Genomic DNA, 14814 nt, shown 5'->3' on the forward strand with positions numbered 1-14814 from the left:
AGATGTTACTATTGGGGAAAACCGGGTGATGGGTATACAGGATCTCTCTGTATTATTTCTCACAACTGCATGGTAATCCACAATTAACTCAAAATGAAAATTTTAATTTCTGAAAAAAAAAGATAAAATATGTATTTTCAGATGGGCTAAAATAAAGGTCCAAGGTACCTGTTTATGTTAAACTTACAGCCTCCTTTACTTTCCAGTATCTTTGAAATACCCTTTTAATATTAAAATAAGCCAAGATAGAGATCAACACAGTATTAATAGGTTGGTATTTTGTTTTGCTTGTAAGCGTGATAACTCTGAAACAATCAGACTTGATAAAATACAGAAACAATAGACTTCCTGACTCTGCAGTGCTTTGTACAAAGCTCCTTTCACTCCTTGGCTTCATCTTGCCAATGAAGAAGTAGTGGACACACCTATAATATTCCTGGCTAATATCATTTCCAAATGCTCCTGCAAGAGTCTCTCACCTCTCTGTTTCTGTCCTCACCAATGTGTAGCCTAGATCTAGTTTGTAAAATGCATGTTGGGATCTAATGGATCATGAAGATGTGTTCAGAGTCAGATAAAGGAAAAAAGGGCCAGGTGTGTGGCTCACGCCTGTAATCCCAGCACTTTGGGAGGCTGAGGCAGGTGGATCACCAGAGGTCAGGAGTTCGGGACCAGCCTGACCAATATGGTGAAACCCCATTTCTACTAAAAATACAAAAATTAGCTGAGTGTGGTGGCACACACCTGTAGTCCCAGCTACTTGGGAGACTGGGGCAGGAGAATCACTTGAAGCCAGGAGGTGGAGGTTGCAGTGAGCTGAGATCACACCATGCCACTGCACTCCAGCTTGGGCAACAAGAGCGAGACTCTACCTCAAAAACAAAAACAAAAACAAACAAACAAAAAAACAAAACACACACACGCAAAGAAAATAGAAGAAAAAAGGGATGACTTTGGGGTTTTAAGTGTTCATTTTCTAGAGTAAATTTAATTTCAATCTGAACAAACTTGAGCATGGTTCATACTTTCTGAATTTAGAAAATCCATATCATTCTTATGATATAATATGAGAAAGAAAATCCATATCATTCTTATGATATAATATATATTCTTATGAATATATAACAACTATTATATATTCACTTGCCTATATATAATATATATTTTCACATTTGCAACACTCAAGGTAATGCAGCAAGACACTCTCCAAGATTAACACATAAGTAAACTTTTTTTCTGTTTAGAAATGGGGTCTCACTATGTAGCCCAGGCTGGTCTTGAACTCCTGGGCTCAAGCAATCCTCCTGCCTCAGCCTCCTATTATAAGCATTCTATAATTATATTTTTAAAAAGCTTCAATAATGATTAAAGCTCTCAACACATAGTGTTCACTAACATTAGAAGCTATTTTTTTCTTCTTTTTCTTTTTTAGAGGCAAGGTCTCACTGGGTCTCACCCAGGCTGGAGTACAGTAGTGTGATCACAGTTCATTGCAGCCTTGACTTCCTAGGCTCAAGTGATGCTCCCCACTCAGCCTCCTGAGTAGATGAGACTACAGGAGTGCACCATCACACCTAGCTAATTTTTTTCATTTTTGTAGAGACAGGGTCTCCCTATGTTGTCCAGGCTGGTCTCAAACTCCTGGCCTCAAGCAGTCCTCCCACCTCAGCCTCTCAAAGCTCAGGGATTAGAGGCATAAGCCACCATACCTGTCCAGAAGCTGATTTTTTTTTTTTTTTTTTTTTTTTGAGATGGTGCCTGACACTAGCCCAGGCTGGAGTGCAGTGGTGTGATCTTGGCTCACTGCAACCTTCGCCTCCCAGGTTCAGGCAATTCTCCTGCCTCAGCCACCTGAGCAGCTAGAATTACAGGTGCATGCCACCAAGCCCAGCTAATTTTTGTATTTTTAGTAGCGATGGGGTTTTACCATGTTTGCCTGGCTGGTCTCGAACTCCTGACCTCTATGAGATCCTTTGAGATCTATGAGATGGGCTTGCTTTGAAAAAAGTAGCAATTAAGTTGAAGAATAATTTCCCCCCGTTCTAACACTGTTTTTCTCAGTACAAGTTACAAGAGCAACTTCCTTTACTTCTTTATCTTAGAGACAGAGTCTTGCTCTGTCACCCAGGCTAGAGTGCAGTGGCACATTTATGGCTCACTGCAGCCTCACCCTCCCAGACTCAACTGACCCTCCTGCCTCAGTCTCCCCAGTAGTTGGGACTACAGGCCCGTGCCACCATACCATGCCTGCCTTGGCCTCCCAAAGTGCTGAGATTACAGGCGTGAGCCATTGCACCCGACCCAGAAGCTGATTGTTGAGCAGAATGAGACTCGAGTGCAGTGGAGCTAGTCCTAGCCCCAAATATGTCCATATGGGAGGAGTTTCGATCTCCAACACTTCATTGTATTCAAGTAAAATGGTTTCTAGACACTTTGGAGATATGCAGAGAATTCCATCTTGGCCCCTCTCCTATGTAATGGTATGCCTAAATTTGGTGTCAGGGAGAAGAGGTAAGAGGATATAAAATGTTTCTGTATACTTCTCCTCCAGACTTTCAGAGATTTAAGGGCTTTAAATATCTCATTCTCCAGTCTAGGGAGGAAGACACTGTGGACTTTCTCCACTAATGATAAGAACCGGCTGAAAGTGCTGATTCACCATTTGTTCCTAGCTTCATGGTTTCTTTGAGATCTATGAGATGGGCTTGGTTTGAAAAAACTAGCAATTAAGTTGAAGAATAATTCCCCCCGGTTCTAACACTGTTTTTCTCAGTACGAGTTGCAAGAGCAACTTCCTTTATTTCTTTATTTTAGAGACAGAGTCTTGCTCTGTCACCCAGGCTAGAGTGCAGTGGCACGTTTATGACTCACTGCAGCCTCAACATCCTGGACTCAGTTGATCCTCATGCCTCAGCCTTTGCATGTGCCACCATACCATGCCCAGCTAATTTTTTTTTTTTGAGACAGAGTTTCGCTCTGTCACCCAGGCTGTAGTGCAGTGGCACGGCTCACTGCAAGCCCCGCCTCCGGGGTTCACGCCATTCTCCTGCCTCAGCCTCCCAAGTAGCTGGGACTACAGGCGCCCACCACCACGCCCGGCTAATTTTTTGTATCTTTAGTAGAGAGGGGGTTTCACCATGTTAGCCAGGATGGTCTCAATCTCCTGACCTCGTGATCCGCATGCCCAGCTAATTTTTTGTAGAAATGGAATTTGCCATGTTGCCCAGGCTGGTCTCGAACTCCTGGGCTTAAGGGATCTGCTGGCCTTGGCCTTGCAAAGTGATGGGGTTATAGGCCTGAGCCACTGAGCTCGGCCTAGAGCAAGTTTCTTTAAGTATATTGTCATCCAAAACCTTAAAATCATGTAGATAATTAAGTGGGAGTCTCTTCCCTCCCACCCAAGCCATAGTTGGGATTCCGGAAATTGTTTGGAGCAGGTAAAAATGTTTGGGCTCGGCTATCATTTGAGTTCTTTCTTAAAGCTGCAAACGTTTCAGCCACTGCCCATATACTACTTATTTGTCATATATTCGTCATGGGAGCTGCTGATTTTCCCACCCTTTCCAGACACCCACTCCTGCTCCCTTCTCATCCATTCTCCGCCGTTCCTCTGCAGCCCGGGAATCTCGGGATAATGGATGCAGTTTGCTGTGGGGAAACTTGCCCCAGGGCTTCCTTGGTCTTCCTGGAGCCTCTAGCAGCCAAAGTCTTGTGTCCTGGAACCCCTAGACCCTTGGAGAAACTGGCACAATTATTCATCCCTTTGTGGGGTGGGGGTGAGGGTGTTAGAGAGCAGGAGGGGCTTGCCTGGGACAGGTCCCAAGAACAATGAAGTTACTCTCTTGATAAATTGGACGTATTTTATTTATTTTTATTTATTTATTTTGAGACGGAGTCTCTCTCTGTCACCCAGGCTGGAGTGCAGTGGCGCGATCTCGGCTCACTGCAAGCTCGGCCTCCTGGGTTCACGCCATTCTCCTGCCTCAGCCTCCGAGTAGCTGGGACTACAGGCGCCCGCCACCACGCCCGGCTAGTTTTTTGTATTTTTAGTAGAGACGGGGTTTCACCATGTTAGCCAGGATGGTCTCGATCTCCTGACCTCGTGATCCACCCGCCTCGGCCTCCCAAAGTGCTGGGATTACAGGCTTGAGCCACCGCGCCCGGCCTATTTTATTTATTTTTATTTATTTATTTTGAGACGGAGTCTCTCTCTGTCACCCAGGCTGGAGTGCAGTGGCGCGATCTCGGCTCACTGCAAGCTCGGCCTCCTGGGTTCAGGCCATTCTCCTGCCTCAGCCTCACGAGTAGCTGGGACTACAGGTGCCTGCAACCACGCCCGGCTAATTTTTTGTTATTTTTAGTAGAGACAGGGTTTCACCGTGTTAGCCAGGATGGTCTCAATCTCCTGACCTCGTGGTCCGCCCGCCTCACGCCCCGGCCTGGACGTATTTTAAACCAGTGCATTGTCTTTTTTGTTTTGTTTGTTTTGGTAGGGCAAGATAGGAAAACTAATCCATTTAATTTAAGCCAGATAGGGTGGTGCACGCCTGCAGTAGTCCTAGCTACTCCAGGGCTGAGGCAGGAGGATTGCTTGAGCCCTGGAGTTCAAGACCAGCCTGAGCAGCATAGTTACTGAGAGGGGTCCAGATCCAGACTCCAAGAGAGGATTCTTGGACCTTGCACAAGAAAGAACTTGGGGTGAGTCCATGTCGGAAAGTGAAAGCAAGTGTATTAGGAAAGTAAAGGAATAAAAGAATGGCTACTCTACAGACAGAGCAGCAGCATGGGCTCCCATTGGCTATGTTATTTCTTGATTATCTGCTTAACAAGGAGTGGATTATTCATGCGTTTTTCTGGGAAAGATGTGGGCAATTCCAGGAGCTGAAGGTTCCTCCCCTTTTAGACCGTATAGGGTAACTTCCTGACGTTGCCCTGGCATTTGTAAGCTGTGCTGGTGCTGGTGGGAGTGTCTATTAGCATGCTAATGAATTATAATTAACATATAATGAGCAGTGAGGACGACCAGAGGTCACTTTCATCGCCATCTTGGATTTGATGTGTTTTGACCAGCTTCTTTACCACAACCTGTTTTATTAGCAAGGTCTTTGTGACTTGTACCTTGTGCCAACCTCCTGTCTCATCCTGTGACTTAGCATGCCTAACCTCCTGGGAATGCAGCCCAGTAGAGCTCAGCCTTATTTTACCCAGCTCCTATTCAAATTGGAGTTGCTTTGGTTCTGACACCTCTGACAGCTCCGTGAAACCTCGTCTCTACAAAAAAAAAAAAAAAGCCTTGGTTCCAGCTACTGGGGAGGCTGATGCGGGAGGATCCCTTGAGCCTCAGAGGTTGAGGCTGCAGTGAGCCTTGATAGCACCACTGCACTCCAGCTTGGTTAACAGAAGGAGACTCTGTCTTAAAAAAAACACACAGCAAAAACAAACAAACAAAACCAATAACAACAATGAAAACCCAGCATTAAACAATGTGATCTATCTCATTGGTCACTGTGGAATCAAAAGCTTCCACCAATTCAAAGTGAGAGTGTTGTCTGTGAATCAACAGCTGATGAACAAGAGATGAGATCAATTAACATGACAGCCTTAGCCACTTGGGGAACCTATTTTCTAGAGGACATATTGAAGAAAACAACAGGAATTACAACCCATTAATCTGTCCTTAGGACCTGGTAAATGAGGAGAACTATTTATCTTGAAAATAATAATTGGGTGTGATCATTAAAACCCCCTTAATTCAGATTCTCTCTTCTGGTTGAACTCCAAGCCTATCATGATTCCCCATGAACGCAAGAACTCTGAGACTGAGATTCTCCGGAATTTTCCATAAGCAACAATTCTAAGTCATGACAAAGGTGCTGCACACGGGGCCACGCGCAGCCAGCAGGCTCTCAGAGGAGTCTTGAGGTGGAAATGAAAACAGGTAACTTCCATCTGTATGTGTTTCATCTCATTCTATTTTAATTACTAATTTGAGTACAGTCTGTACTGGGTAAGATAGTTAGGTCAATGAAGGGCCACATATATGATGGTGGTCCCATAAGATTATAACGGAGCCAAGAAATTCCTCTTGCCTGGTGATGTAGGAGCCATTGTCACACATTACTCACGTGTCTGTGGTGATGCTGGTGTAAACATACCTACTGTACTGCCGGTCATGTAAAAGTCTAGTACAGGCCAAGTACAGTGGCTCACGCCTGTAATCCTAGAACTTTGGGAGGCTGAGGAGCTCAGGAGTTCGAGATCAGCCTGGGCAACATGGCAAAAACCCATCTCTACCAAAAATATATATATATACTTTCTTTTTTGAGGTGGAGTCTCTCTCTGCAATGGCGCAATCTCGGCTCACTGCAACCTCTGCCTCCTGGGTTCGAGTGATTCTCATGCCTCAGCTTCCTGAGTAGTTGGGTTTACAGGCGACTACCACCACACCTGGCCACTTTTTGTACTTTTAGTAGATACGGGGTATCACCATTTTGGCCAGGCGGGTCTTGAACTCCTGACCTCAGGTGATCCACTCGCCTTCGCCTCCTAAAGTGCTGGGATTACAGGTGTGAACCACAGTACCTGGCCCCAGTATATTTATATTTACTTATTTATAGCATATTCTTTCTATTAATCCACAACTTTGAGCATTAGTGCTATGAAGTAAATGCTATGTGTCATATTTTGCCAGGGTCAGACTGTGTGCCCAACTCTGGTATCACTTTTGAGGTTAAAGACTTGGGCTACCACCTTGGATCCTCCGTCTCATCTCTCAGTCTGAGGAAAGCAGGCTGCCATCTTGTAAGCCACCCAGTGGAGAGGCCTGTGTGGTAAGAGGCTGAAGCCTTCTGCCCTAGTGAGTTGAGAACCAATACTTACCAACAACTAGGACAGTGAACTTGGAAGTTAAGTCCAGTGCCTAATGAGCCTTGAGATGACAGCCCCTGGCCAACAGCTTAAATGTAATCTCGTGAGAGTCCCTGAGTCAGGACCAGCTAAGCCATTTCTGGGTTCCTGATCTTCACAAAATGTGAAATAATAAATGTTTGGGGGTTTTGGTGTTTAAAAAAATACTATGTGTTTGTGTTTTTTTTTTTTTATTTTTTTTTTTTTTTGAGACGGAGTCTCGCTCTGCCGCCCAGGCTGGAGTGCAGTGGCCGGATCTCAGCTCACTGCAAGCTCCGCCTCCCGGGTTCACGCCATTCTCCTGCCTCAGCCTCCCGAGTAGCTGGGACTACAGGCGCCCGCCACCGCGCCCGGCTAGTTTTTTTGTATATTTTAGTAGAGACAGGGTTTCACCGTGTTAGCCAGGATGGTCTCGATCTCCTGACCTCGTGATCCGCCCGTCTCGGCCTCCCAAAGTGCTGGGATTACAGGCTTGAGCCACCGCGCCCGGCCTATGTTTGTGTTTAAAGGACGAATAAATTACATGTAAATTTGCAAGTCTAAGGATTTTCAGATGTTTTATAAAGAGGACTGCGGTAGATTCTTCTTGACTTTAGCAAATACAAATTCTCAGTGGTTACTGCTCCTATCTGAGCTGAGGCCTCGGTGTTTCTCATGTCCCAGTTTGGCTGAAGCCCTACTCTGCGAGACTGCTGCACCGCTAGGTTTCCGAATAGGATCAGCATCGAGCTCTCAGAGGCAGGTGTATGAGTAGGAAATGAGTTCATTAAACGGCAGGCAGAGTTACAGAACAATTTCACAACGAAGAACAGAGTGACCACAGAGGCAGAATCAGCTATGATCATCTCATCTACAAATAAAAAAACCAAGAGGTGCTCAACCAAAAACAACTGAAATTGAACTGTGGGTACAATGGCCTTTTTTTCATGCTTGGGGCTGAGAGGCTCCAGAATTTTACACAATGACACTAAAACATTGCCTACCTTCAGACCTAATAGTTCTGAATGAAAATTTCAAGTTATTTTTTGGAGTGCCAAATTATATGTACATTTAAATGTTGAAGTTTAATATAGGACAGTCTTTGGCTGGGCACAGTGGTTGACGCCTGTAATCCCAGCACTGTGGGAGGCGGAGGTGGGTGGATTACCTGAGGTCAGGAGTTCGAGACCAGCCTGGCCAACATGGTGAAACCCCATCTCTACTAAAACTACAAAAATTAGCCAGGCATGGTGGCGGGCCCCAGCTACTTGGGAGGCTGAGGCAGGAGAATCACTTGAACCTGGGAGGCGGAGCTGGAGTGAATCAAGACCGCACCATTGCACTCCAATCTGGGGTGACAAGAGCAAAACTCTGTCAAAAAAAAAAAAAGAATAGTTGTTGGATCTGAAAGATGTTTCCCCTAGAGGCCCAAGAGACTTTTGCATCAGAAACAGAGAAAGGTAAATAACCCATTGTGGAAAGAATGACTTTGCAAGGGAGGCCGAAGAGAAGTTTACAGTTAATTCCACTTAGATGGAACCTCGACGCAGTAACTAAAGTCAATACTGTAACTAAAGTCAACATTGTTAAACTCAATATTTGTAAAAGACACAATAGGTTGGCTTGATAATGGTAAGAGTAAGTCTCTCAGATCTAGGCAGAAATTTTTAATATGCTAGGAATTTGAGGCTCTTTCCCAGCCGCTGCCGAGTCGTGCGGAGGCAGAGGCTTGGGTGTGTTCAAGATTCGGCTTCACCTGTAACCCACCGCCATGGCCGAGGAAGGCATTGCTGCTGGAGGTGTAATGGACATTAATACTGCTTTACAAGAGGTGCTGAAGACCACCCTCATCCACAATGGCCTCGCACGTGGAGTTCGCAAAGCTGGAGAAGCCTTAGACAAGTGCCAAGCCCATCTTTGTGTGCTTGCACCCAACTGTGATGAGCCTATGTATGCCAAGTCGTGGAGGCCCTTTGTCCTGAACACCAAATCAACCGAATTAAGGTTGATGACAACAAGAAACTAGGGGAATGGTTGGCCTCTGTAAAATTGACAGAGAAGGGAAACCTTGTAAAGTGGTTGGTTGCAGTTGTATAGTAGTTAAGGACTATGGCAAGGAGTCTCAGGCCAAGGGTGTCATCAAAGAGTACTTCAAATGCAAGAAATGAAGAAATAAATCTTTGGCTCATACACACACACACAAAAAGAATTTGAGGGGCCACACATTTTTAGAACTTCTGAGGCGCCATCATTTCACTGAAGTAAATGCTTTGGCCAGGCACAGTGGCTGATGCCTGTAATCCCAGCACTTTGGGAGGCCAAGGCGGGTGGATCATCTGAGGTCAGGAGTTTGAGATCAGCCTGGTCAACATGGTGAAACCCTGTTCTTTACTAAAAATACAGAAATTAGCCAGACGTGGTGGTGCACACCTGTAGTCTCAGCTACTTTGGAGGCTGAGGCAGGATAATTGCTTGAACCCAGGAGGCAGAAGCTGCAGTGAGCTGAGACCATGGCACTGCACTCTAGCCTGGGTGACAATAAGACTCTGTCTCAAAAAGAAGGAAGGAAGGAAGGAAGGAAGGAAGGAAGGAAGGAAGGAAGGAAGGAAGGAAGGAAGGAAGGAAGGAAGGAAGGAAGGAAAGAAGGAAGGAAAGAAATGCTTTAAAACACTTCCACTTTTAAATGTGAGATTTTAATCATATTCAGCTCCAATTTAGCGAAGACACAATGTCTGTAGAATGTGACCTCTGCTCATACTTTGATCTTTAATAATCTTTTTTTCCTCATATCATAATTAAATAGTAGATCTCTCATATGAAACCATTGTTTAGTTTGTAATGTTGGGCCTTGTATTTTTGTCCACCATTTCATTTTTGTGCCCTTTACAGTAGACAGCTGTGATGAAGAGGTCGTTGGTCATGTTGTCTTCTGTGCAACGCATGCCCATCATGCAGATTTCTCATCACTCCAGGAGGTTTGTGCCTCTGTCTGTGTGTCCAGGTACCATCTCTGCAGGTAGGAACTGTTAATACACTAGAAAAGAATCACTTTAGGTTTTCCAACCTTTTAGCCCCAAACAGAGCATTTCCTGTCTTTCTGTTCCACTGGGATCTCATTAATTCTCCAACTCAACCATACAGGTAACTCCTGTATCTTTATTGGAGCATCCTGGTGGATGGAGGTAACAGAAGCTGCTACTTGAATACTAGGCTAATGCCAGTATATGGGTTCCATGGATAGTCTCACCCACCCCCATCTTTAATCACTTCCTCTGTTGACTTTTTTTAAATAGAAATGTTGAAATCTATTTTAGGTTTAAAAATAAACAGAGGCATCCAAATTGGAAAGGAAGTGTTCACAGATCATCTGGGCTTATATGCAGCAAACCCTAATAATTACACACACAAACACACATACACAGTTAGAATCAATGTGTTTAGCAAAGTTGTAGGATATAAAGTCATACAAAAATTAGTTGCATTTTTATATGCTAACAGCAATCCGAATAGGAAATTAACAGAAAAATTATCATGAAAAAGAATTAAATATTTCAGAATTTACTTAACCAATGAGGCAAAAAACTTGTGCATTGAAAACATTACTGAAATCAATGAAAGAAGACACAAATAAATGAAAAGACTTCTCATGTTCATGGATTGAAAGACATAATATTATTAAAATATCAATACTACACAAACAGGCTGGGCATAGTGGCTTACACCTGTAATCCCAGCACTTTGGTAGGCTGAGGTAGACGGATCACCTGAGGTCAGGAGTTTGAGACCAGCCTGGCCAACATAGTGAAGCCCTGTCTCTACTAAAAATACAAAAATTAGTTGGATGTGGTGGCAGGCACCTGTAATCCAGCTACTTGGGAGGCTGAGGCAGGAGAATCACTTGAACCTGGGAGGCAGAGTTTGCAGTGAGCCAAGATGGTGCCATTGCACTCCAGCCTGGGCAACAGAGGAAGATTCCATCTCAAAAAAAAACAAAAACAAAAAACACAAACAGATTCAATGCAATCCCTACCAAAATCCCAATGGCAAAAAAGTCTATCCCCAAATTTATATAAACTCTCAAGGGACCCTGAATGGCTAAAATAATCTTGAAAAAGAACGAAGCTGGAGGAGTCACACTTCTTGATTTCAAAACTTGCTATAAAACTACAGTAATCAAAATAGTATGGTATGCATAAAGACAGTAGAATAGAATAGAGAACTCAGAAATAGACCCATGCATGTATGGCCAAATGATGTGTTTAAATTCTTCTTATTTTTTTGAGATGGGGTCTTGCTGGTCTTGAATTCCTGGCCTCAAGCAATTCTCCTACCTCTGTCTCCTGAGTAGTGAGGACTACATATGTGTGCCACTTCACCCAGCTAAATAGCTTTTGACAAAGATGCCAAAACCGTTCAATGAAGAAAGAACAGCCTTCCAAAAAATGGTGTTGGAAAAACTGTATTTCCATATGCAAACAAATCAAATTGAGTCCTTACTTTATACTATACATGGAAAGTAACTTAAAATGGATCAAAGAACTAAATATAAAACTTAGAACTATTAAACTCTTAAACGGAAACAGGGGAAAAGCTGACATTGGATTTGGCAAGTGTTTCCCAGATATGATACCAAAAGCATAGGTAACAATGGTAAAAATGCGTAAATCAGACAGCACCAAAACTATAAACTGGCTGGGCATGGTGGCTTACGCCTGTACCCTCAGCACTTTGGGAGGCAGAGGCGTGTGGATCACCTGAGGTCAGGAGTTTGAGACCAGCCTAGGCAACATGGCGAAACCCCATCTCTACTAAAAGTACAAAAATTAGCTGGGTGTGGTGGCGCATGCCTGTAGACCCAGCTACACAGGGGGCTGAAGCAGGAGAATTGGTTGAACCCGGGAGGCAGAGGTTGCAGTGGGCCGAGATTGCACCACTGCACTCCATCCTTGGCAACAGGGCGAGACTTTATCTCAAAAAAAAACCCAAAACAACTACAAATTTCTTTGCATTAAAAGACACAATCAAAAGACTGAAAAGGTAACCTATGGAGTAGCAGAAAATATGTACAAATCATATATCTGAAAAGGAGTTACTATCCAGAATACATAAAGAACTCCTACAACTCAACAACAAAAAAGCCAAATGACCCAATGTAAAAGGGCAAAGGACTTGAATAGACATTTCTTCAATAAATATAAATGATATTCAAATGACTCATCTCACCTCACAACCACTAGGATGGCTACTTTCAAAGCAACAGAAAAAAAAAACGGTGAGGATGTGGAGAAATTTGAATTCTTGTGCACTGTTGGTGGGATTGCGCAAAAGTAATTGTGAGTATGGCTCGTGAATTTTAAATCATTATAACTAGGCCCAGACACATCTTTATTAATCAAAATAGGAACCATTACAATCAACACATTTTTACCAGCAAGAAATAAGTTTGTTTATTCCTGTAGCTTAAAAATCTGTGCTTTGGGATTCAACGAACTCTTGGAAAGCATTTTCTGCACCCCGCTGATTGTGGAAGCGTTTTCCTTGCAACAAGTTGTCAAGATGCTTGGTAGTCAATTGGTGAGAGGCCAGGTGAATACGACAGATGAGGTAAAACTTTGTTGCCCAATTCTTTCCACTTTTGAAGCATTGGTTGTGCAACGTGAAGTCCTGTGTTGTTGTGGAGAAGAACTGGGCCCTTTCTGTTGACCAATGCTGGCTGCAGGCGTTGCAGTTTCTGGTGCATCTCATTGATTTGCTAAGCATACTTCGTAGATGTAATGGTTTCATCAGGATTCAGAAAGCTGTAGAGGATCAGACCAGCAGCAGATCACCAAACAGTGACCGTGACCTTTTTTTTGGTGAAAGTTTGACTTTGGAAGGTGTTTTGGAGTTTCTTCTCGGTTGTTGTATAAAATCCACTTTTCGTCTCACACCACAATCTGATTGAGAAATGGTTCGTTGTTGTTGTGTAGAATAAGAGAAGATGACACTTCAAAATGACGATTTTTTAAAACTTTCGCTCAGCTCATGAGGCACCTGCTTATGGAGCTTTTTCACCTTTCCAATTTGCTTCAAATGCCGAACGACCATAGAATGGTCGACGGTGGGCCGGGCGCGGTGGCTCAAGCCTGTAATCCCAGCACTTTGGGAGGCCGAGGCGGGTGGATCACGAGGTCAGGAGATCGAGACCATCCTGGCTAACATGGTGAAACCCCGTCTCTACTAAAAATACAAAAAACTAGCCGGGCGTGGTGGCGGGCGCCTGTAGTCCCAGCTACTCGGAGGCTGAGGCAGGAGAATGGCGTGAACCTGGGAGGCGGAGCTTGCAGTGAGCCGAGATCGCGCCACTGCACTCCAGCCTGGGCGACAGAGCGAGACTCCGTCTCAAAAAAAAAAAAAAAAAAAAAAGAATGGTCGACGGTGAGTTCCTTGGCAACTTCTCGTGTAGTTGTAAGAGGCTCAGCTTCGATGAGTGCTCTCAATTGGTCGTTGTCAGCTGCTGATGGCTGTCCACTACCCTCCTCATCTTCAAGATTCTCATCTCCTTTGAAAAACTTCTTGAACCGTCACTGCACTGTATGTTCATTAGCAGTTCCTGGGCCAAATGCATTATTGATGGTGCAAGTTGCCTCTGCTGTTTATGACCTATTTTGAACTCAAATTTGCTTTTTGTCTAACATCTTTTTTTTTTTTAGATGGAGTCTTACTCTGTTGCCCAGGCTGGAGTGCAGTGGTGTGATCTCAGCTCATTGCAACCTCTGCCTCCCAGGTTCAAGTGATTGTTCTGCCTCAGCCTCCCAAGTAGCTGGGACTACAGGTGCCTGCCACCACGCCTGGCTAATTTTTGTATTTTTAGTAGAGACGGAGTTTTGCCATGTTGGCCAGGCTGGTCTCGAACTCCTGATCTCAGGTAATCCACCCACCTCAGCTTTCCAAAGTGCTGGGATTACAGGTGTAAGCCACCGTGTCTGGCCAATTGTCTAATATCATTTCCATAGTCTAAAATAAATATAATATAAATAGCAAGTAATAAGTCATTAGCAAAAAAACAAAGTGAGAAATGCACATTAAAATGATGTATAATATAACCACATTTATTTAAGAATGTTTTCTAATATCAAAGTGCACATTTCAACAACACAAAAACTGCAATTACTTTTGCATCAACCTAATAAAATGGTTTATCCACTATGGAAAACAGTAGGGCAAAAAAATAAAAATAGAATTATCATATGATGCAGCAATTTCACTTCTGGGTATATATCCATAGAGGTGAAAGCAGATCTGGATGCATGTTCCGCTAGAAAGCATTATTCTATGTAAAGGTGGAAGGCCTTAGAGTGTCCCGCGGATGGATGAATATGGATATGAATGGATGGATGGATGGATGGAATGGACTGATTAAGATGGATGGATGATGGAAGCGGATATGAGGCAGGATAAGATATAGATATAGATGGATAGATAAGATGAATGGATGGAGGCGGTTAGATGATAAGATGAACCGAAACGGATGGAGAAATGGAATAAGATGGAATGAGATGAATGGATAGATATAGATAGATGGATGGATGATAGAAACGGACGACCGGTGGATAAATCAAGATAGGCATGAGGATGAATGAATCGATCTGAATAATGGCGATGGATGGATGAATGGTGGATGGATGGATGGATGAATGGATAGATGGATATATGGATGAATGGATGGACAAGATGACAAAGAAATGTGGTAGATGCAGACAATGGATTATTATTCAGTCTTAAAATGGAAAAAAATTCTGAAACCACCACACACTCTGAGGACATTATGCTAAGTGAAGTAAGACAGTAACACACACAAAATATACTGCGTCTCTGTACAGTGATTCCACTTACATAAAGTGTCTAGAGTAGTCAAATTCACAGAAACAGATTGATGGTTGCCAGGGG

The 14814-nt window shown here is 43.7% G+C and overlaps 1 long non-coding RNA gene and 1 pseudogene across 2 annotated transcripts in view; both read left to right on the forward strand.

The window, feature by feature from the left end:
* The first annotated feature begins 5396 nt into the window (after nucleotides 1-5396).
* Nucleotides 5397-14814, forward strand: part of LOC110743143 — a 72572-nt gene continuing 63154 nt past the window's right edge. For both annotated transcript variants that reach the window (XR_002521712.2, XR_002521711.2), the window contains exons 1-2: nucleotides 5397-5938; nucleotides 9775-9901. This is a non-coding gene — a long non-coding RNA (uncharacterized LOC110743143). The remainder of the gene's footprint in view (nucleotides 5939-9774; nucleotides 9902-14814) is intronic.
* Nucleotides 8202-9228, forward strand: LOC108585553 (annotated as a pseudogene).

This window comes from Papio anubis, chromosome 6 (assembly GCF_008728515.1).
Source record: "Papio anubis isolate 15944 chromosome 6, Panubis1.0, whole genome shotgun sequence".
In the NCBI taxonomy this organism is placed as follows: domain Eukaryota; kingdom Metazoa; phylum Chordata; class Mammalia; order Primates; family Cercopithecidae; genus Papio; species Papio anubis.